The sequence below is a fragment of the Triturus cristatus genome, chromosome 2_2 (genome assembly GCF_964204655.1).
Source record: "Triturus cristatus chromosome 2_2, aTriCri1.1, whole genome shotgun sequence".
Taxonomy (NCBI): domain Eukaryota; kingdom Metazoa; phylum Chordata; class Amphibia; order Caudata; family Salamandridae; genus Triturus; species Triturus cristatus.
The window spans coordinates 130,187,790-130,200,725 of NC_140582.1; the positions used below are offsets into that span (position 1 = coordinate 130,187,790).

At 41.4% G+C, this 12,936-nt stretch overlaps 1 long non-coding RNA gene across 1 annotated transcript; it reads left to right on the top strand.

Moving 5' to 3' along the window:
* Window positions 1-219: 219 nt before the first annotated feature.
* On the top strand, window positions 220-4,315 carry LOC146861973 (uncharacterized). Its single transcript, XR_014978352.1, has 3 exons — window positions 220-304; window positions 571-678; window positions 2,883-4,315. It is a non-coding gene; the product is annotated as an uncharacterized LOC146861973 (long non-coding RNA).
* The last annotated feature ends 8,621 nt before the right edge of the window (window positions 4,316-12,936 follow it).

The window sequence follows — 12,936 nt, forward strand, 5'->3', positions numbered from 1 at the left end:
TCAATTTCTTCTCTAGGACAGAGCACCATCAGTGATATTTTTGTGTATGGTAGGGGTACATATCTCTATTCCTACTGCAGTAAGGTGCATTGATTAGGACAGTATCATGTAGTACTAGTTATATTGTATATCTGTTTAATTTTAAAGATACTCAGGTACTACATTTCGAATCACCGTTAATTATCTTTTTATCCTCTTTTTTCCCCCACAGAAAAGAATTTTTTTCACAAAACTAAAATTTGGAGCCTACAAAGAAAAACATCTTCAGCGACCTCATCCACAAAAGCAAATTCTCCAAAACAAGGTATATTTTTACAGCACAGATTCTTTACCTCCTAAATATTTGACTAACTATCACATAGCTAATTTTCAAATAATTAATCAATGTAATTATGATTAAAATTTCCCTTTTTAGATTTATATTTCATGTCTAAAGGATGGTTTATCATTACGGAAATAATTATGTCCAGCAACTTATATCACATGTGCAATTTTTGTGGAATAATTGTACAAAACACATTTCTCAACATCGTACTGTTTTCTAATTTTTTTCTTTTTCCACATTTCCAGACATTTATTTATCCATTCCCCAACAAATCACCTCAAAAGTGTCTACACAAGCCTACTTACCAATACCACTGAACAAGAGTCTGCCAGAAAACCAATTCGGAAAAAAAGGTAATTTAGACCAACATTGTAAGTTGCAACAATTTTTAAAATGTACGATGCTGTAGAGGTAACAATTTACTTTTCCAAAATCTGAAAGGTGCAGCAGTAGAATAATTGTTGAATAGTGTAGGGGTATTAATTTTCTATTCTAACTCCAGGAAGGTGCATCAGTAGGGAAAGTGTTGGATAGTGTAGGGGTATCAATTTACTATTCTAACTCCAGGAAGGTGCATCAGTAGGGAAAGTCTTGGATAGTGTAGGGGTATCAATTAACTATTCTAACTCCAGGAAGGTGCAGCATTATTGAAAGTGTTGGATAGTGTAGGGGTAACAATTTACTATTCTAACTCCAGGAAGGTGCATCAGTAGGGAAAGTGTTGGATAGTGTAGGGGTATCAATTTACTATTCTAACTCCAGGAAGGTACATCAGTAGGGTAAGTGTTGGATAGTGTAGGGGTATTAATTTACTATTCTTACTCCAGGAAGGTGCATCAGTAGGGAAAGTGTAGGATAGTGTAGGGGTATTAATTTACTATTCTTACTCCAGGAAGGTGCATCAGTAGGGAAAGTGTTGGATAGTGTAGGGGTATCAATTTACTATTCTAACTCCAGGAAGGTGCATCAGTAGGGTAAGTGTTGGATAGTGTAGGGGTATCAATTTACTATTCTAACTCCAGGAAGGTGCTTCAGTAGCAAAAGTGTTGGATAGTGTAGGGGTATTAATTTACTATTCTAACTCCAGGAAGGTGCATCAGTAGGGTAAGTGTTGGATAGTGTAGGGGTATCAATTTACTATTCTAACTCCAGGAAGGTGCAGCAGTAGAGAAAGTGTGGGATAGTGTAGGGGTATCAATTTACTATTCTAACTCCAGGAAGGTGCTTCAGTAGGGAAAGTGTTGGATAGTGTAGGGGTATCAATTTACTATTCTAACTCCAGGAAGGTGCTTCAGTAGCAAAAGTGTTGGATAGTGTATGGGTAACAATTTACTATTCTAACTCCAGGAAGATGAATCAGTAGGGTAAGTGTTGGATAGTGTAGGGGTATTAATTTACTAATCTTACTCCAGGAAGGTGCATCAGTAGGGAAAGTGTTGGATAGTGTAGGGGTATTAATTTACTATTCTTACTCCAGGAAGGTGCATCAGTAGGGAAAGTGTTGGATAGTGTAGGGGTATCAATTTACTATTCAAACTCCAGAAAGGTGCATCAGTAGGGTAAGTGTTGGATAGTGTAGGGGTATTAATTTACTATTCTTACTCCAGGAAGGTGCATCAGTAGGGAAAGTGTTGGATAGTGTAGGGGTATTAATTTACTATTCTTACTCCAGGAAGGTGCATCAGTAGGGAAAGTGTTGGATAGTGTAGGGGTATCAATTTACTATTCAAACTCCAGAAAGGTGCATCAGTAGGGTAAGTGTTGGATAGTGTAGGGGTATTAATTTACTATTCTTACTCCAGGAAGGTGCATCAGTAGGGAAAGTGTTGGATAGTGTAGGGGTATTAATTTACTATTCTTACTCCAGGAAGGTGCATCAGTAGGGAAAGTGTTGGATAGTGTAGGGGTATCAATTTACTATTCTAACTCCAGGAAGGTGCATCAGTAGGGTAAGTGTTGGATAGTGTAGGGGTATTAATTTACTATTCTTACTCCTGGAAGGTGCATCAGTAGGGAAAGTGTTGGATAGTGTAGGGGTATTAATTTACTATTCTTACTCCAGGAAGGTGCATCAGTAGGGAAAGTGTGGGATAGTGTAGGGGTAACAATTTACTATTCTAACTCCAGGGAGGTGCAGCAGTAGGGAATGTGTTGGATAGGGTAGGGGTATCAATTTACTATTCTAACTCCAGGAAGGTGCTTCAGTAGGGAAAGTGTTGGATAGTGTAGGGGTATCAATTTACTATTCTAACTCCAGGAAGGTGCATCAGTCGGGTAAGTATTGGATAGTGTAGGGGTATTAATTTACTATTCTTACTCCAGGAAGGTGCATCAGTAGGGAAAGTGTTGGATAGTGTAGGGGTATCAATTTACTATTCTAACTCCAGGAAGGTGCAGCAGTAGGGAAAGTGTTGGATAGTGTAGGGGTATCAATGTGCTATTCTTACTCCATGTAGATGCATCAGTAGGCAAAAGAAAGGATTGAGTACATGTTATGTTTTGTATACATATATTTTAAAATATCAGGCTAAATTTTTTAACTTTTCTCCTTTTTCAGATAATGTCTAGCCTTGGAGCAGCAAACTTCATTAAATCCAGGAAGGGCAAAAATTTGTTAAACCATGGTGGATACATATATAGTAAGGAAAGAATAAGTTTAACTAGAAATCATTGGAGGTGCGTGCAATACTACACTACCCATTGCAGTGGCAGAGCGGTTACTGTTGATAATTTGGTTGTGAAAACCACAGAACATAACCACTCTGCCTCTGCAATGGATGTAGAAATCAGAGAGACAATAAATGAGATGAAAGCTATTGCAAGCACCTCCAATGATTCTACAGGATCCATTTTAAGGGAGGTTGCACAGCATGTCCCCAGTCATGTTGCTAGCAACATGCCTATAATACCCAATTTGAGAAGAATTATTCAGAGACAAAAGCAGGCAAGTAATATTCAATTGTCTACACCACATACATTTTCTGACATTAGAATTCCTCATGATCTTTCTATTTCTTTTTCTGATGAACCTTTCCTTCTGCATGACAATGAAAACCCTCAGAAACGAATTTTAATTTTTAGTACCCCCCGTAACCTTGCTAAGTTAGAAAGTAGTGAAATTTGGATGATGGATGGGACGTTTAAAAGTACACCCCATCCTTTCACTCAAATTTACACTATACATGCGAAAATTAACAATAGTGTAATTCCCTTAGTGTATAGTTTGCTACCTGATAAGACTTCTGCAACATACACTGAACTTTTATCAGTGATTAAAAGCAAAACATCTGCAAGTCCTCGAAAAATAATTATTGATTTCGAATTGAGCATGATCAATGTGATCACTAAAACGTACACGGATACCCAAATTCAGGGATGTTTCTTCCATTTTTCGCAGGCATTTTGGCGTAAACTACAGAAAACATCCCTAGTTGCAGAATATTCTCGGGATAGCAAATTACAGTTTGAACTTAAAAAATTAACTGCACTTTGTTTTGTTCCTCCCGATAGTGTGGACGAGTACTACACTGCAATTATAGAATCTGTTTATTATACGAGTAACGAGGAAAAATTGGCACCCATTCTAAATTATTTTGAGGACACATGGATTGGACACCTAAGCAGATCGGGTCGCAGGAGGAAGCCACGATTCCATGTGGAGTGGTGGAACTGCTACACGAGTTGTTTAGAGGGAGAGGCCAAAACAAACAATGCCATTGAGGGGTGGCATAACTCCTTCAATCATACAATTGGAAAACCACATCCTAACTTCTACTCATTTTTGGAAACTTTGAAGAAGGAGCAAAGTTTCCAAGAAATGAGATTAGCACAAACACTCGCAGGTAGTCTAAACCCACGAGTAACAGTCAAAACAAGGGAAATGTCTGAGAGACTATTGGCAATTCTACAACAGTTTTCGTTGTGTGTGGCTATAGACTACCTGGAAAATCTTTCTAACATTCTTTCTTTTTAAAACAATGAATTTGCTTACTTTCCTGCTTTGCCAAAAATTAAACTAATTACAATAATTCAATTTGCATATTAAGTTTTTTTTTTACAAAATTTTTACAAATTAACAAGTCGGGTTTTTACCATTTTTTAAAACAAATCTTCATTTCATCCAAAATAAACAAATGATGACAAATTTACTGTTCCATAGTATTTGAACCATTTATCATTATCGGTACGCCATTTTTCAAATTACCGAAAAAATCCAATTTCAATTCCGTCAAAACCAATCACCAAAACTCAATCCGATGTATAAAATACAAATAAAACCATATTCCTTAATGCACATTGCAGCTGAATCATCATTTGTATTTCAACGTTAGATATTCTAAATATAAAAGTACGCACAATTTTTGAACAAAGAAATGAAGATCGACAGTACATTTTTTTCTTCGAAAACAAACAAATCAACTGTCTGAACCGTAACTTTTTATTTAGAAAGAGTTACATACTTTTTTAAAATAACTAACTTACTTTTAATGACCCGACATAGGCCTGTATTAATGACATTAATGTGGACATGCTTTCCAACTTTTAAAACATCTATTAGTTTTCCAGCAACCTCCCCTTATTCTTTCCATACTATATATCTATCCCTTTAAAAGGTTTAATCTATAATATCAACTGAAAATATTTCCTACCTGGATGCAGATCAGCTTCCTGCTGCTTCCTCCTCCGATGCTCTGCAAAATGGCGCATTACGTCGACGCACACGTCCTTACGTCATCGCGTGCTTCTCTATTTATGGCGGACTACTTTTTTACATTCAACTGTAAATAAATGTTAATATATGTTATTAAAATATTTTTATTTTGTTATAAAAATGAAACTTACTTTGAAAAATTAATGAAAAAATATGTTTATTTTTTTCATGTTTTTTAAATCAAATAAAATTTGTGAAATAAATAATTGTTTGCTGTCATTATTTTTAATTAAGTTTTATAAACTCCAATATTGTAATGTAATAAAAGTAAAATTACTAAATATGTTCCTTACCTTGGCTCTATTGTCTTTTCCTTTCAAAACTTCCTCTTACTTCACTTTCTGTACCTTCTTTTCTTGTTCCGCGGGTTGCATATACTGAGGCTGCCAAAATAAATGAAGGACAAACACGCTCATAGACTTAAATGGAAAACCGTGGGAAATAAATTTAAACAGTAAGTTATAATTGTTATTTCTTATTTTAAAATTTTAATAATGTTAAATTGTTATATTTATTACTGTAAATATTTTTAAATGTTTGTGTTAATATTTGTAATATATTATTATTTTATTTATATATTAAATAATTCAAAAATTCAATTCCATTTCTATATAAAAGGACACTTTCTTTTCAACATATAAATACTCTTGTCTTTTCATATGTGTTAAAAATACTCTAGTATTTAAAATTAGGTACTCAAACATTTTTCTTAAAATTTTAATATTATATACTCTTTAATGTTTTTTAAAACTTATTTTTTAGTAGATAAAACCAAACTAAAAATTCTAAAGTATTAATTTATCAGCAAACAAACCAAACTTTTCTACTAGTCACAATACTCAAGTATTAATATTTTAATAAACTACTCACTTATTTCAAATCAATATTGCATTTTTTAAAATTATTTTAATACTCAAGTATTTATTTAACTGCTAACCAACCAAACATTTCTACCACACAAAATACTCAAGTATTAATATTTTTATTAACTACTCACCTTTTTTAAATTAGAATTGCAAACCAAACATTTCTACCACACAAAATACTCAAGTATTAATATTTTTATTAACTACTCACCTTTTTTAAATTAGAATTGCTATATTAAAAAAATGATAATACTCTAGTATTAATTTTACTGCTACCCAAGTAATAAACAAGATAAATATTTTGCAAAAAAAATGCGTTGTAATAGTATATGCGTTGTAAAAGTACTTACCATATAACATCTTGCGTTGTAAATGCATGCGTTGTAAATGCATGCGTTGTAAATGCATTTTCAAATAATGCGTTGTAAAGGTATATGCGTTGTAACAGTACTTACCATATAATGGAACGCGTTGTAAAAGCATGCGTTGTAAAAGATTTTGCGTTGTAAAAAATGCGTTGTAATAGCACAGCGTTGTAAAAGTTGCGTTGTAAAGGTATTTCCCCGTACTGATCATGTAGATGCCTTCAATAGGTAATCACTGCCATGTCGTGAAAGCATTTCCGTAATGAAGCCAGGATTAAGTACAACACTACTTGCATCATTTATCCTCTTGAGGGTTGTGCCAACATTTTTATACAATATGCCCAACTGGTCAGAATGCAGAAAGGAAGTTTGGCAGGCAGACATAAAACAATACAACTTCTTGAGAATTGGAGTCCCTTCAAATACACACTAAACGATGTTCATAGCTCCAGCCATTTCTATGATGAATGGCTCTAGGTTTAACAAGCCACAAGAACAAGGAGGAAGATTGATTATCAGACATTAAACAGAACTTCTTTGAGTCCTTCAAGCAGTCCCCAAAAGGCTTTGTCCAGCTTAAGCTGCCTACTGCTGAGTGGTATTGCCCCTAACAAGTCAGTGGAACATCAAGGAGGGTGGGCAGACAAGGAAGGAATAGAGAATGCTACTGGGATTCGAGGTCCCTCGATTCAGTGATGTCAAAAGATGTTAATGAGCTGGATGGATGCAGATGTTGTTGACTCCACCATAACATACTTTGTCCACGGACAAAACATCAAATTGATGGAGGAATTCTTGTGCACTAGGATCAAGTATGATTTGCACCAAGAACACATGCTAGCCAGGCTACCCACAAAGGAGACATACTACCAGATGAGAAAACGTTTAATCTCCAAATCAAGGAAGTGTCATTAATTTTACTGAAACTGATATAGATATCACATCATATTAATCACAGAGGATCACCCATCAGTGCCAATCTTCCAGAGTTCAGCTGATAACCCAGTTAAATGGGCTGCAGCCCAGTTTCTGACCTGCAAACTATAAAAAGTGAGAAAAAGCAGAGCCCCTGCATCCACTGAAGGAACAGTGGCAGACGTTCCATATCCTGCAACGTCACGACGTCTTGGAACTTCCCCGTCCTCCAGCTCCGGACCTTACCTTCTCTTCAGGAATTCAGAAAGGACTCAAGACTTGGTTGTTTAACTGATTCCACCCAAGCATCATGGGTCTCGGTACCTGGATACCCAGGTGGGTGAATAGCAGTGCTTTACAAATCCTGTTTGATTGATTGATTGACCCTCAAATTGAATAGGTTTGCAACACCATTGACAGTAATGGCAATCTGAACAAAATATCTATGGGTTGCTTTGTTGACTGAACTTAAGAACTCTTCGAGCAAAGGAAGACAAGGATAGAAAGACACAGAGAGACAGAGAAAGAGGTCAGTAAAGATGAGAGACACGTGGAAAGTGAGTGAAAGGCATGGACAGACATAGAAAGTCATAGAAAGGCATTGAGAGAGTCAGGGGGTGAGAAAAAGCTGGAGAGAGTGGGGAAAACAGGAGAAAAAGCAAGAAGATCAAGAGAGACAGAGAATTTGAAGACAGTGACATAGAAAGTTTGAGAAAGACAGTGACAGACAGAGAAAGAAAGAGAAAAGGGCAGAGGAATAGTAATATAGATAAAGAGACAAAGGGAGTAACACAGATAGTGAAAGAGACAGGGAGCAATTAAACCAGGTAAGAACAGATGGAGAGAAGACGAGAAAGGGAGAAGAAGAATGAATGAATTAGGAGTGGATGTGACTCCTGGGCGTTCTGCTGACCAACTGAGTGGATATGTCTTGATTGCCACTTATTTGTTTCATCCAAGTGGGGGAAGTGGGAAGAAAAAGGAACAATTTCCTGGGCCTACGGGATAGGTGGGAAGAAGCCCGAACCGACTAAAGAGATGCAGATCATTGTTTATTTCAGAGTGGGTGGGAGCCTTACCTACCTTGAGAACTGTCAAAATAAAACTGAGTATTCCCAGATTCTTGAAGTGTGTGAGACTGGCACCAGAAAAAGGGATAATGGCACCAGGATGTGATCTGACCAATCTACTGGAATGGGGTTTTTATCTTCATCGATTAATTATTACCAATTAGGATGGACAAAGCCCCAAATAATTGAATTCAAGTAAAACCTGACACATATCGTATTGGGAATTGCACATATTTTAATTTCGAGCCACTCAGAATGTGAAAGACTTGCACCATTTGCCTGCTAGTTTGTATTCCGAAGTCTGACTTTTGGAATTGTATTGTAAATGCACAACCACAAATTACAACACCTTTTCAAGTAACAAAATTGGGGCTGTACAAATACTGTACCAAAGTGATAAGAATGTGGTGTTTCTGCTGGGGTCTGCATGGACTATGTTGGATAATATTATATTAAAATATTGCTGGCCTTAATGTGGGTGAAATTTAAATATGGTAGCTCACTGTCAGTTATCTTTAGCAAAACACCACCATTCATGCTGTGATGCTCTGTTGGGTAAACAACCCTTACAATGACTGTGTTACAAGGCAGTCCATTACCCTGCATTTCTTACTCCGCAAAATCTTTTACAACACAGGGCTTTACACTGCAAACCATTACAACGCATTCCCCATTACAACGCACCGGTGGAGTTACAATATTAAATTGCCTTGTAATGGACAATTCGGCGTGATGGATTGCAGTGTAAAGCCCTGCATTGTAAAAGATTTTGCGGAGTAAAAAATGTGGGGTAATGCCACGCATTGTAAATATGTGTGTAGTAACTGCTTCATGTCTTGACACCGGTTTTTATCAAGCTGAGAGTCAAATACACTTAGGCTCTCATTACGAGTTTGTTATTCACCATTTGGCTTGTAAGCAGAGTTGCGAGCCAGTTTGGGATTACAAGTTATGAGGTATCATCACTCCATTACTACCTGGTGGGATAATTCTGCATTTTATACTGTGGAGAAATGCCCCAGAAAATACACAGAGGTTTCATCCAAGTTAAAAGACTGGAATTGCGCATTCACTATTGGACTCATTGTGACAACACTGAACTGTCCATACTAACACCTATTCCATACTGGGCTGTAGGAGAACAACATAGGACCCTATATTTCTCATACCCATGGTATTAGTAATACCAGATTGAGTATTCCAAGCCCATAAATCTGACCACTTATTTAATATAATGATCAGTCAGTAAAACAGTTTTTGTAACTGCACAGGCAAACAGGAAGGTTTTCCTTTATATGCATACCTCACATTCATATGGTGTGCTATGTACTCAGACAATATACTCACTGGGCCCGATTTACAGAACTACCTGAAGACAAAATCCTAAACTTACTACCATTTGCTCATTTTGGTATTCACAGAAGGCACTTACTCATTTTGGTATTCACAGAAAGCACTTACTCATTGATGATTAAGTGCTTTCTGTGAATACCAAAATGGTAGTAAGTTTAGGATTTTGTCTTAAGTTAGTTCTGTGAATCCGGCCCACAGTTTCCAAGTGATACATTTGAAGATGACCCTGGAGAGCAGAAAACACATCAGACTTATCCTATGAAAACATGAGTTAAGAGCTGCACATTCAAATTGTCAACATCAGTGTCAGGTGGCGAGAACCGGTAGTACACCGCTCGCATCCCCGCCACGCGGGGGAACTACGTTTCCCAGGACGCCCGGCAGAACACGCCCCACGTGTTCGGCGCCGAGCGCGACAGCGGTTAAAACCGCCACCAGACACCAAGCGGTGCCGATGATTCCAGCCAGTCCTGTTCGCACTCTTGTTTCGGAATCAACGTTCCAGCCTTGCGTCCTCGGCCTTACCCTCGTCCTTGTATCCAGACTCTCCGTCTCCAGCAGTGTTACCTCGCCGCCTTCCCTGAAGCAAGGAAGACCGCGGGGAGCTCCCAAGCTTCAATGTTCCAGACTCCAGGGAAACCCCATCAGCGCTCCTCTGCCCAAGGATTACCGGGTCCAGAGTGGTAGCGCGAAGGTGAAAACCTCGCCGGTGAGCCCTGACGCGGGTACGCGTCGGAACAACTTTCCACGTTCCTGTTTTCGTCCCTCATCCATTCCACGCGCTCCTCTGCCCACGGAGTTCCGGGTACAGAGTAGTAGCGCGGACTGGTGCGCTCCTCTGCCCACGGAGAACCGGGTCCAGAGTAGAAGCGCGAACTGGGGCGCTCCTCAGCCCATGGAGTTCCGGGTTTAGAGTAGCAGCGCCCGTTCCTTTTTTCAGCACTGCACAACTGTGAGTACTGTTCTTTCCTTTAGCCTTCAGGGAGGCGATTTCCTCGTTCTTTTGGAAGTGACCCTGATCCAGGACGCGCTCTGGGGGGCATCAAGCACTGCCGTTCAAGTGCTGGCTTTTGCTCCCAGGGGGCAGCGTCCCTCTGCCCGTCCGGTACGATCCCAAGGGTTCGCCCGGGCTCTGCGGTGATACGTCAGTGCTAACCTCAACTGAGCGTCACGCAGGCCAGGCCAGAGAACCCTCAAAACCCCGGGTTGGAAGGTGACAGGTGAGGAACCACTGCAAAGTGGGAGGGGGGAGGCAACAAGTGGGTCACTACTGACGGGTGTCTGACGGTGTGCTTGTTTCGTTCCAGATCCCTTTCCCAGCTGCTCCTTCCCTTCCTTCCCTCGCCCACCTGTCTCCATAGTCCGTGTGTGTTACACGTTCTCCGGACTGGGGACGGATGGGAGGTGGACCCCATTAACTTCAGCGTCATCCTGAGGAGAGAATTCCCCGGCCATCGTGACAGAATCATCGGCCCACGAATTACCGCTCCTCCCGATCACGCTGTCATAAGGGATGACCACCTTAGAGGACGTAGTGGCGGCCCTGGCTCTTGTCCAGGGTAAACTAGCCGCCTCACGTCAAGAAACCGCTGCCCTACACTCCCGGATGGACCGTATCCAACGGAATCCCTTTGATGCCGGGAGTATTGGCCCAGCCTCCACGCCCCAGGTAGTGGTAGAGATGCCCGCACATGTTCCCCTGGCCCCTTCTGAACGGTTCCATGGGGATATGCAGAAAGTACAGGTCTTCATGACTCAGGTCCTCCTCAACTTCCATTGTAAACCCAAGCTGTTCGCTACTAACCAGGCTAGGGTAGCGTTCCTCATCTCGTACCTGTCAGGAGAAGCGGCCCAATGGGCGGTTCCTATCGTCAGGAGGGACAACGCCCTGCTCTATGATTGGGATACGTTCCGCGAAGAGTTCGAGAAAACCTTCGACCGAAGAGCCGATACCTTCTCCGCGGATCGCGATCTTCTCGACCTCAAACAGAGCAGTTCCAATTTTCTCGGATACCTCAACAGTTTCAGGAGGCTGGTAGCGGAAACTGACTGGCCTGAAGCAAAACAGTCAGCCATCTTTTACCGGGGGTTGACGGAAGAATTGAAGGACGTCATTGCACAAATAGATCCCCAACCACGCTCCTGTGCCGCGATGATGGAACTTGCCTCGCGGTTGGAATACCGCCTCCGAGAAAGGAAAGGAGACCACAGGAGAAAGGAAAGGCCCCCTCCGTCCTCGGATCTGTCACGAGCACCTGATCACGGGCCGGCCCGGCCCGGCCCGAACCCATGGAAATAGGGGCAGTGAGAGCGTCCCTAACCTCGAGTGAGAAGGATTACCGCCGGAAGCAGGGCCTCTGTCTGTACTGCGGCAAGAAAGGCCATTACCTCAGAGAATGTCCCGTTCGTCCTAAGGTCGGGAGGCCTCGCGTAGGCCAAGCCGCGGCAGTGACGGGAGAAGTGGAGGCGGGAAACGCCCGGGCTTGAAGGACCTCGAAGGGAAGCCTTCAAGCCGCCACTCCATCCCTTCGGTGGAAGCCGATGCTGAGGCAGAGCCGGACCACTTCTTCCTCTAGCTTCAAGTCGTGATAGACCATACCACACGGACCATTCGGCCCATGATTGATTCTGGGGCCACAGGATGCTTTTTGGACGAGACCGAAGCCCAGAAGCTGGGGGTCACTCTTCTCCCCAAACACACGCCTGAACTCGTCTATGCTGTAGATGGGAAAGAGTTGGACTCGGGGCCCATCCGTTATGTTACCCCAGCCCTCTGGATGACCATCGGGGAGACCCACTGCGAATGGTTGGCCTTAAACATCATCAAAGCTCCCCGGTGCAAACTCATTCTGGGGCTACCCTGGTTAAGAAAACACGAACCTACCATAGAGTGGTCCGCGAACACCATTTCCTTTTGCTTCACCTTTTGCCGTCAACACTGTACGGTGCCTGACTCGCCTCCACCCACTCTGTTGGTCTCTCAGCAACATATCGCCACGGCGGCGGAGAAAGACGTAGTGCTCCCGGCTTGGTATAGCGCCTATGCGGATGTTTTCGACAAACGGAAGGCCGAAGAGCTGCCACCCCATCGGGCTTATGACTGCCGCATCGACCTGGAACCTGGAGTTGTCATCCCCTGTTGCCGTGTCTATGCTCTCACTGGACCCGAAACGAGCCACCTCCGAGAGTATCTGGACACATACCTCGTGTTGGGTTTCATTCGCCCCTCTCGATCGCCCGCAGCCTCTCCGCTCTTCTTCATCCCAAAGGCCAACGGTGAGTTGCGTTGCTGCATTGACTATCGTGCGCTCAACGCAGTGACAATAAAGAA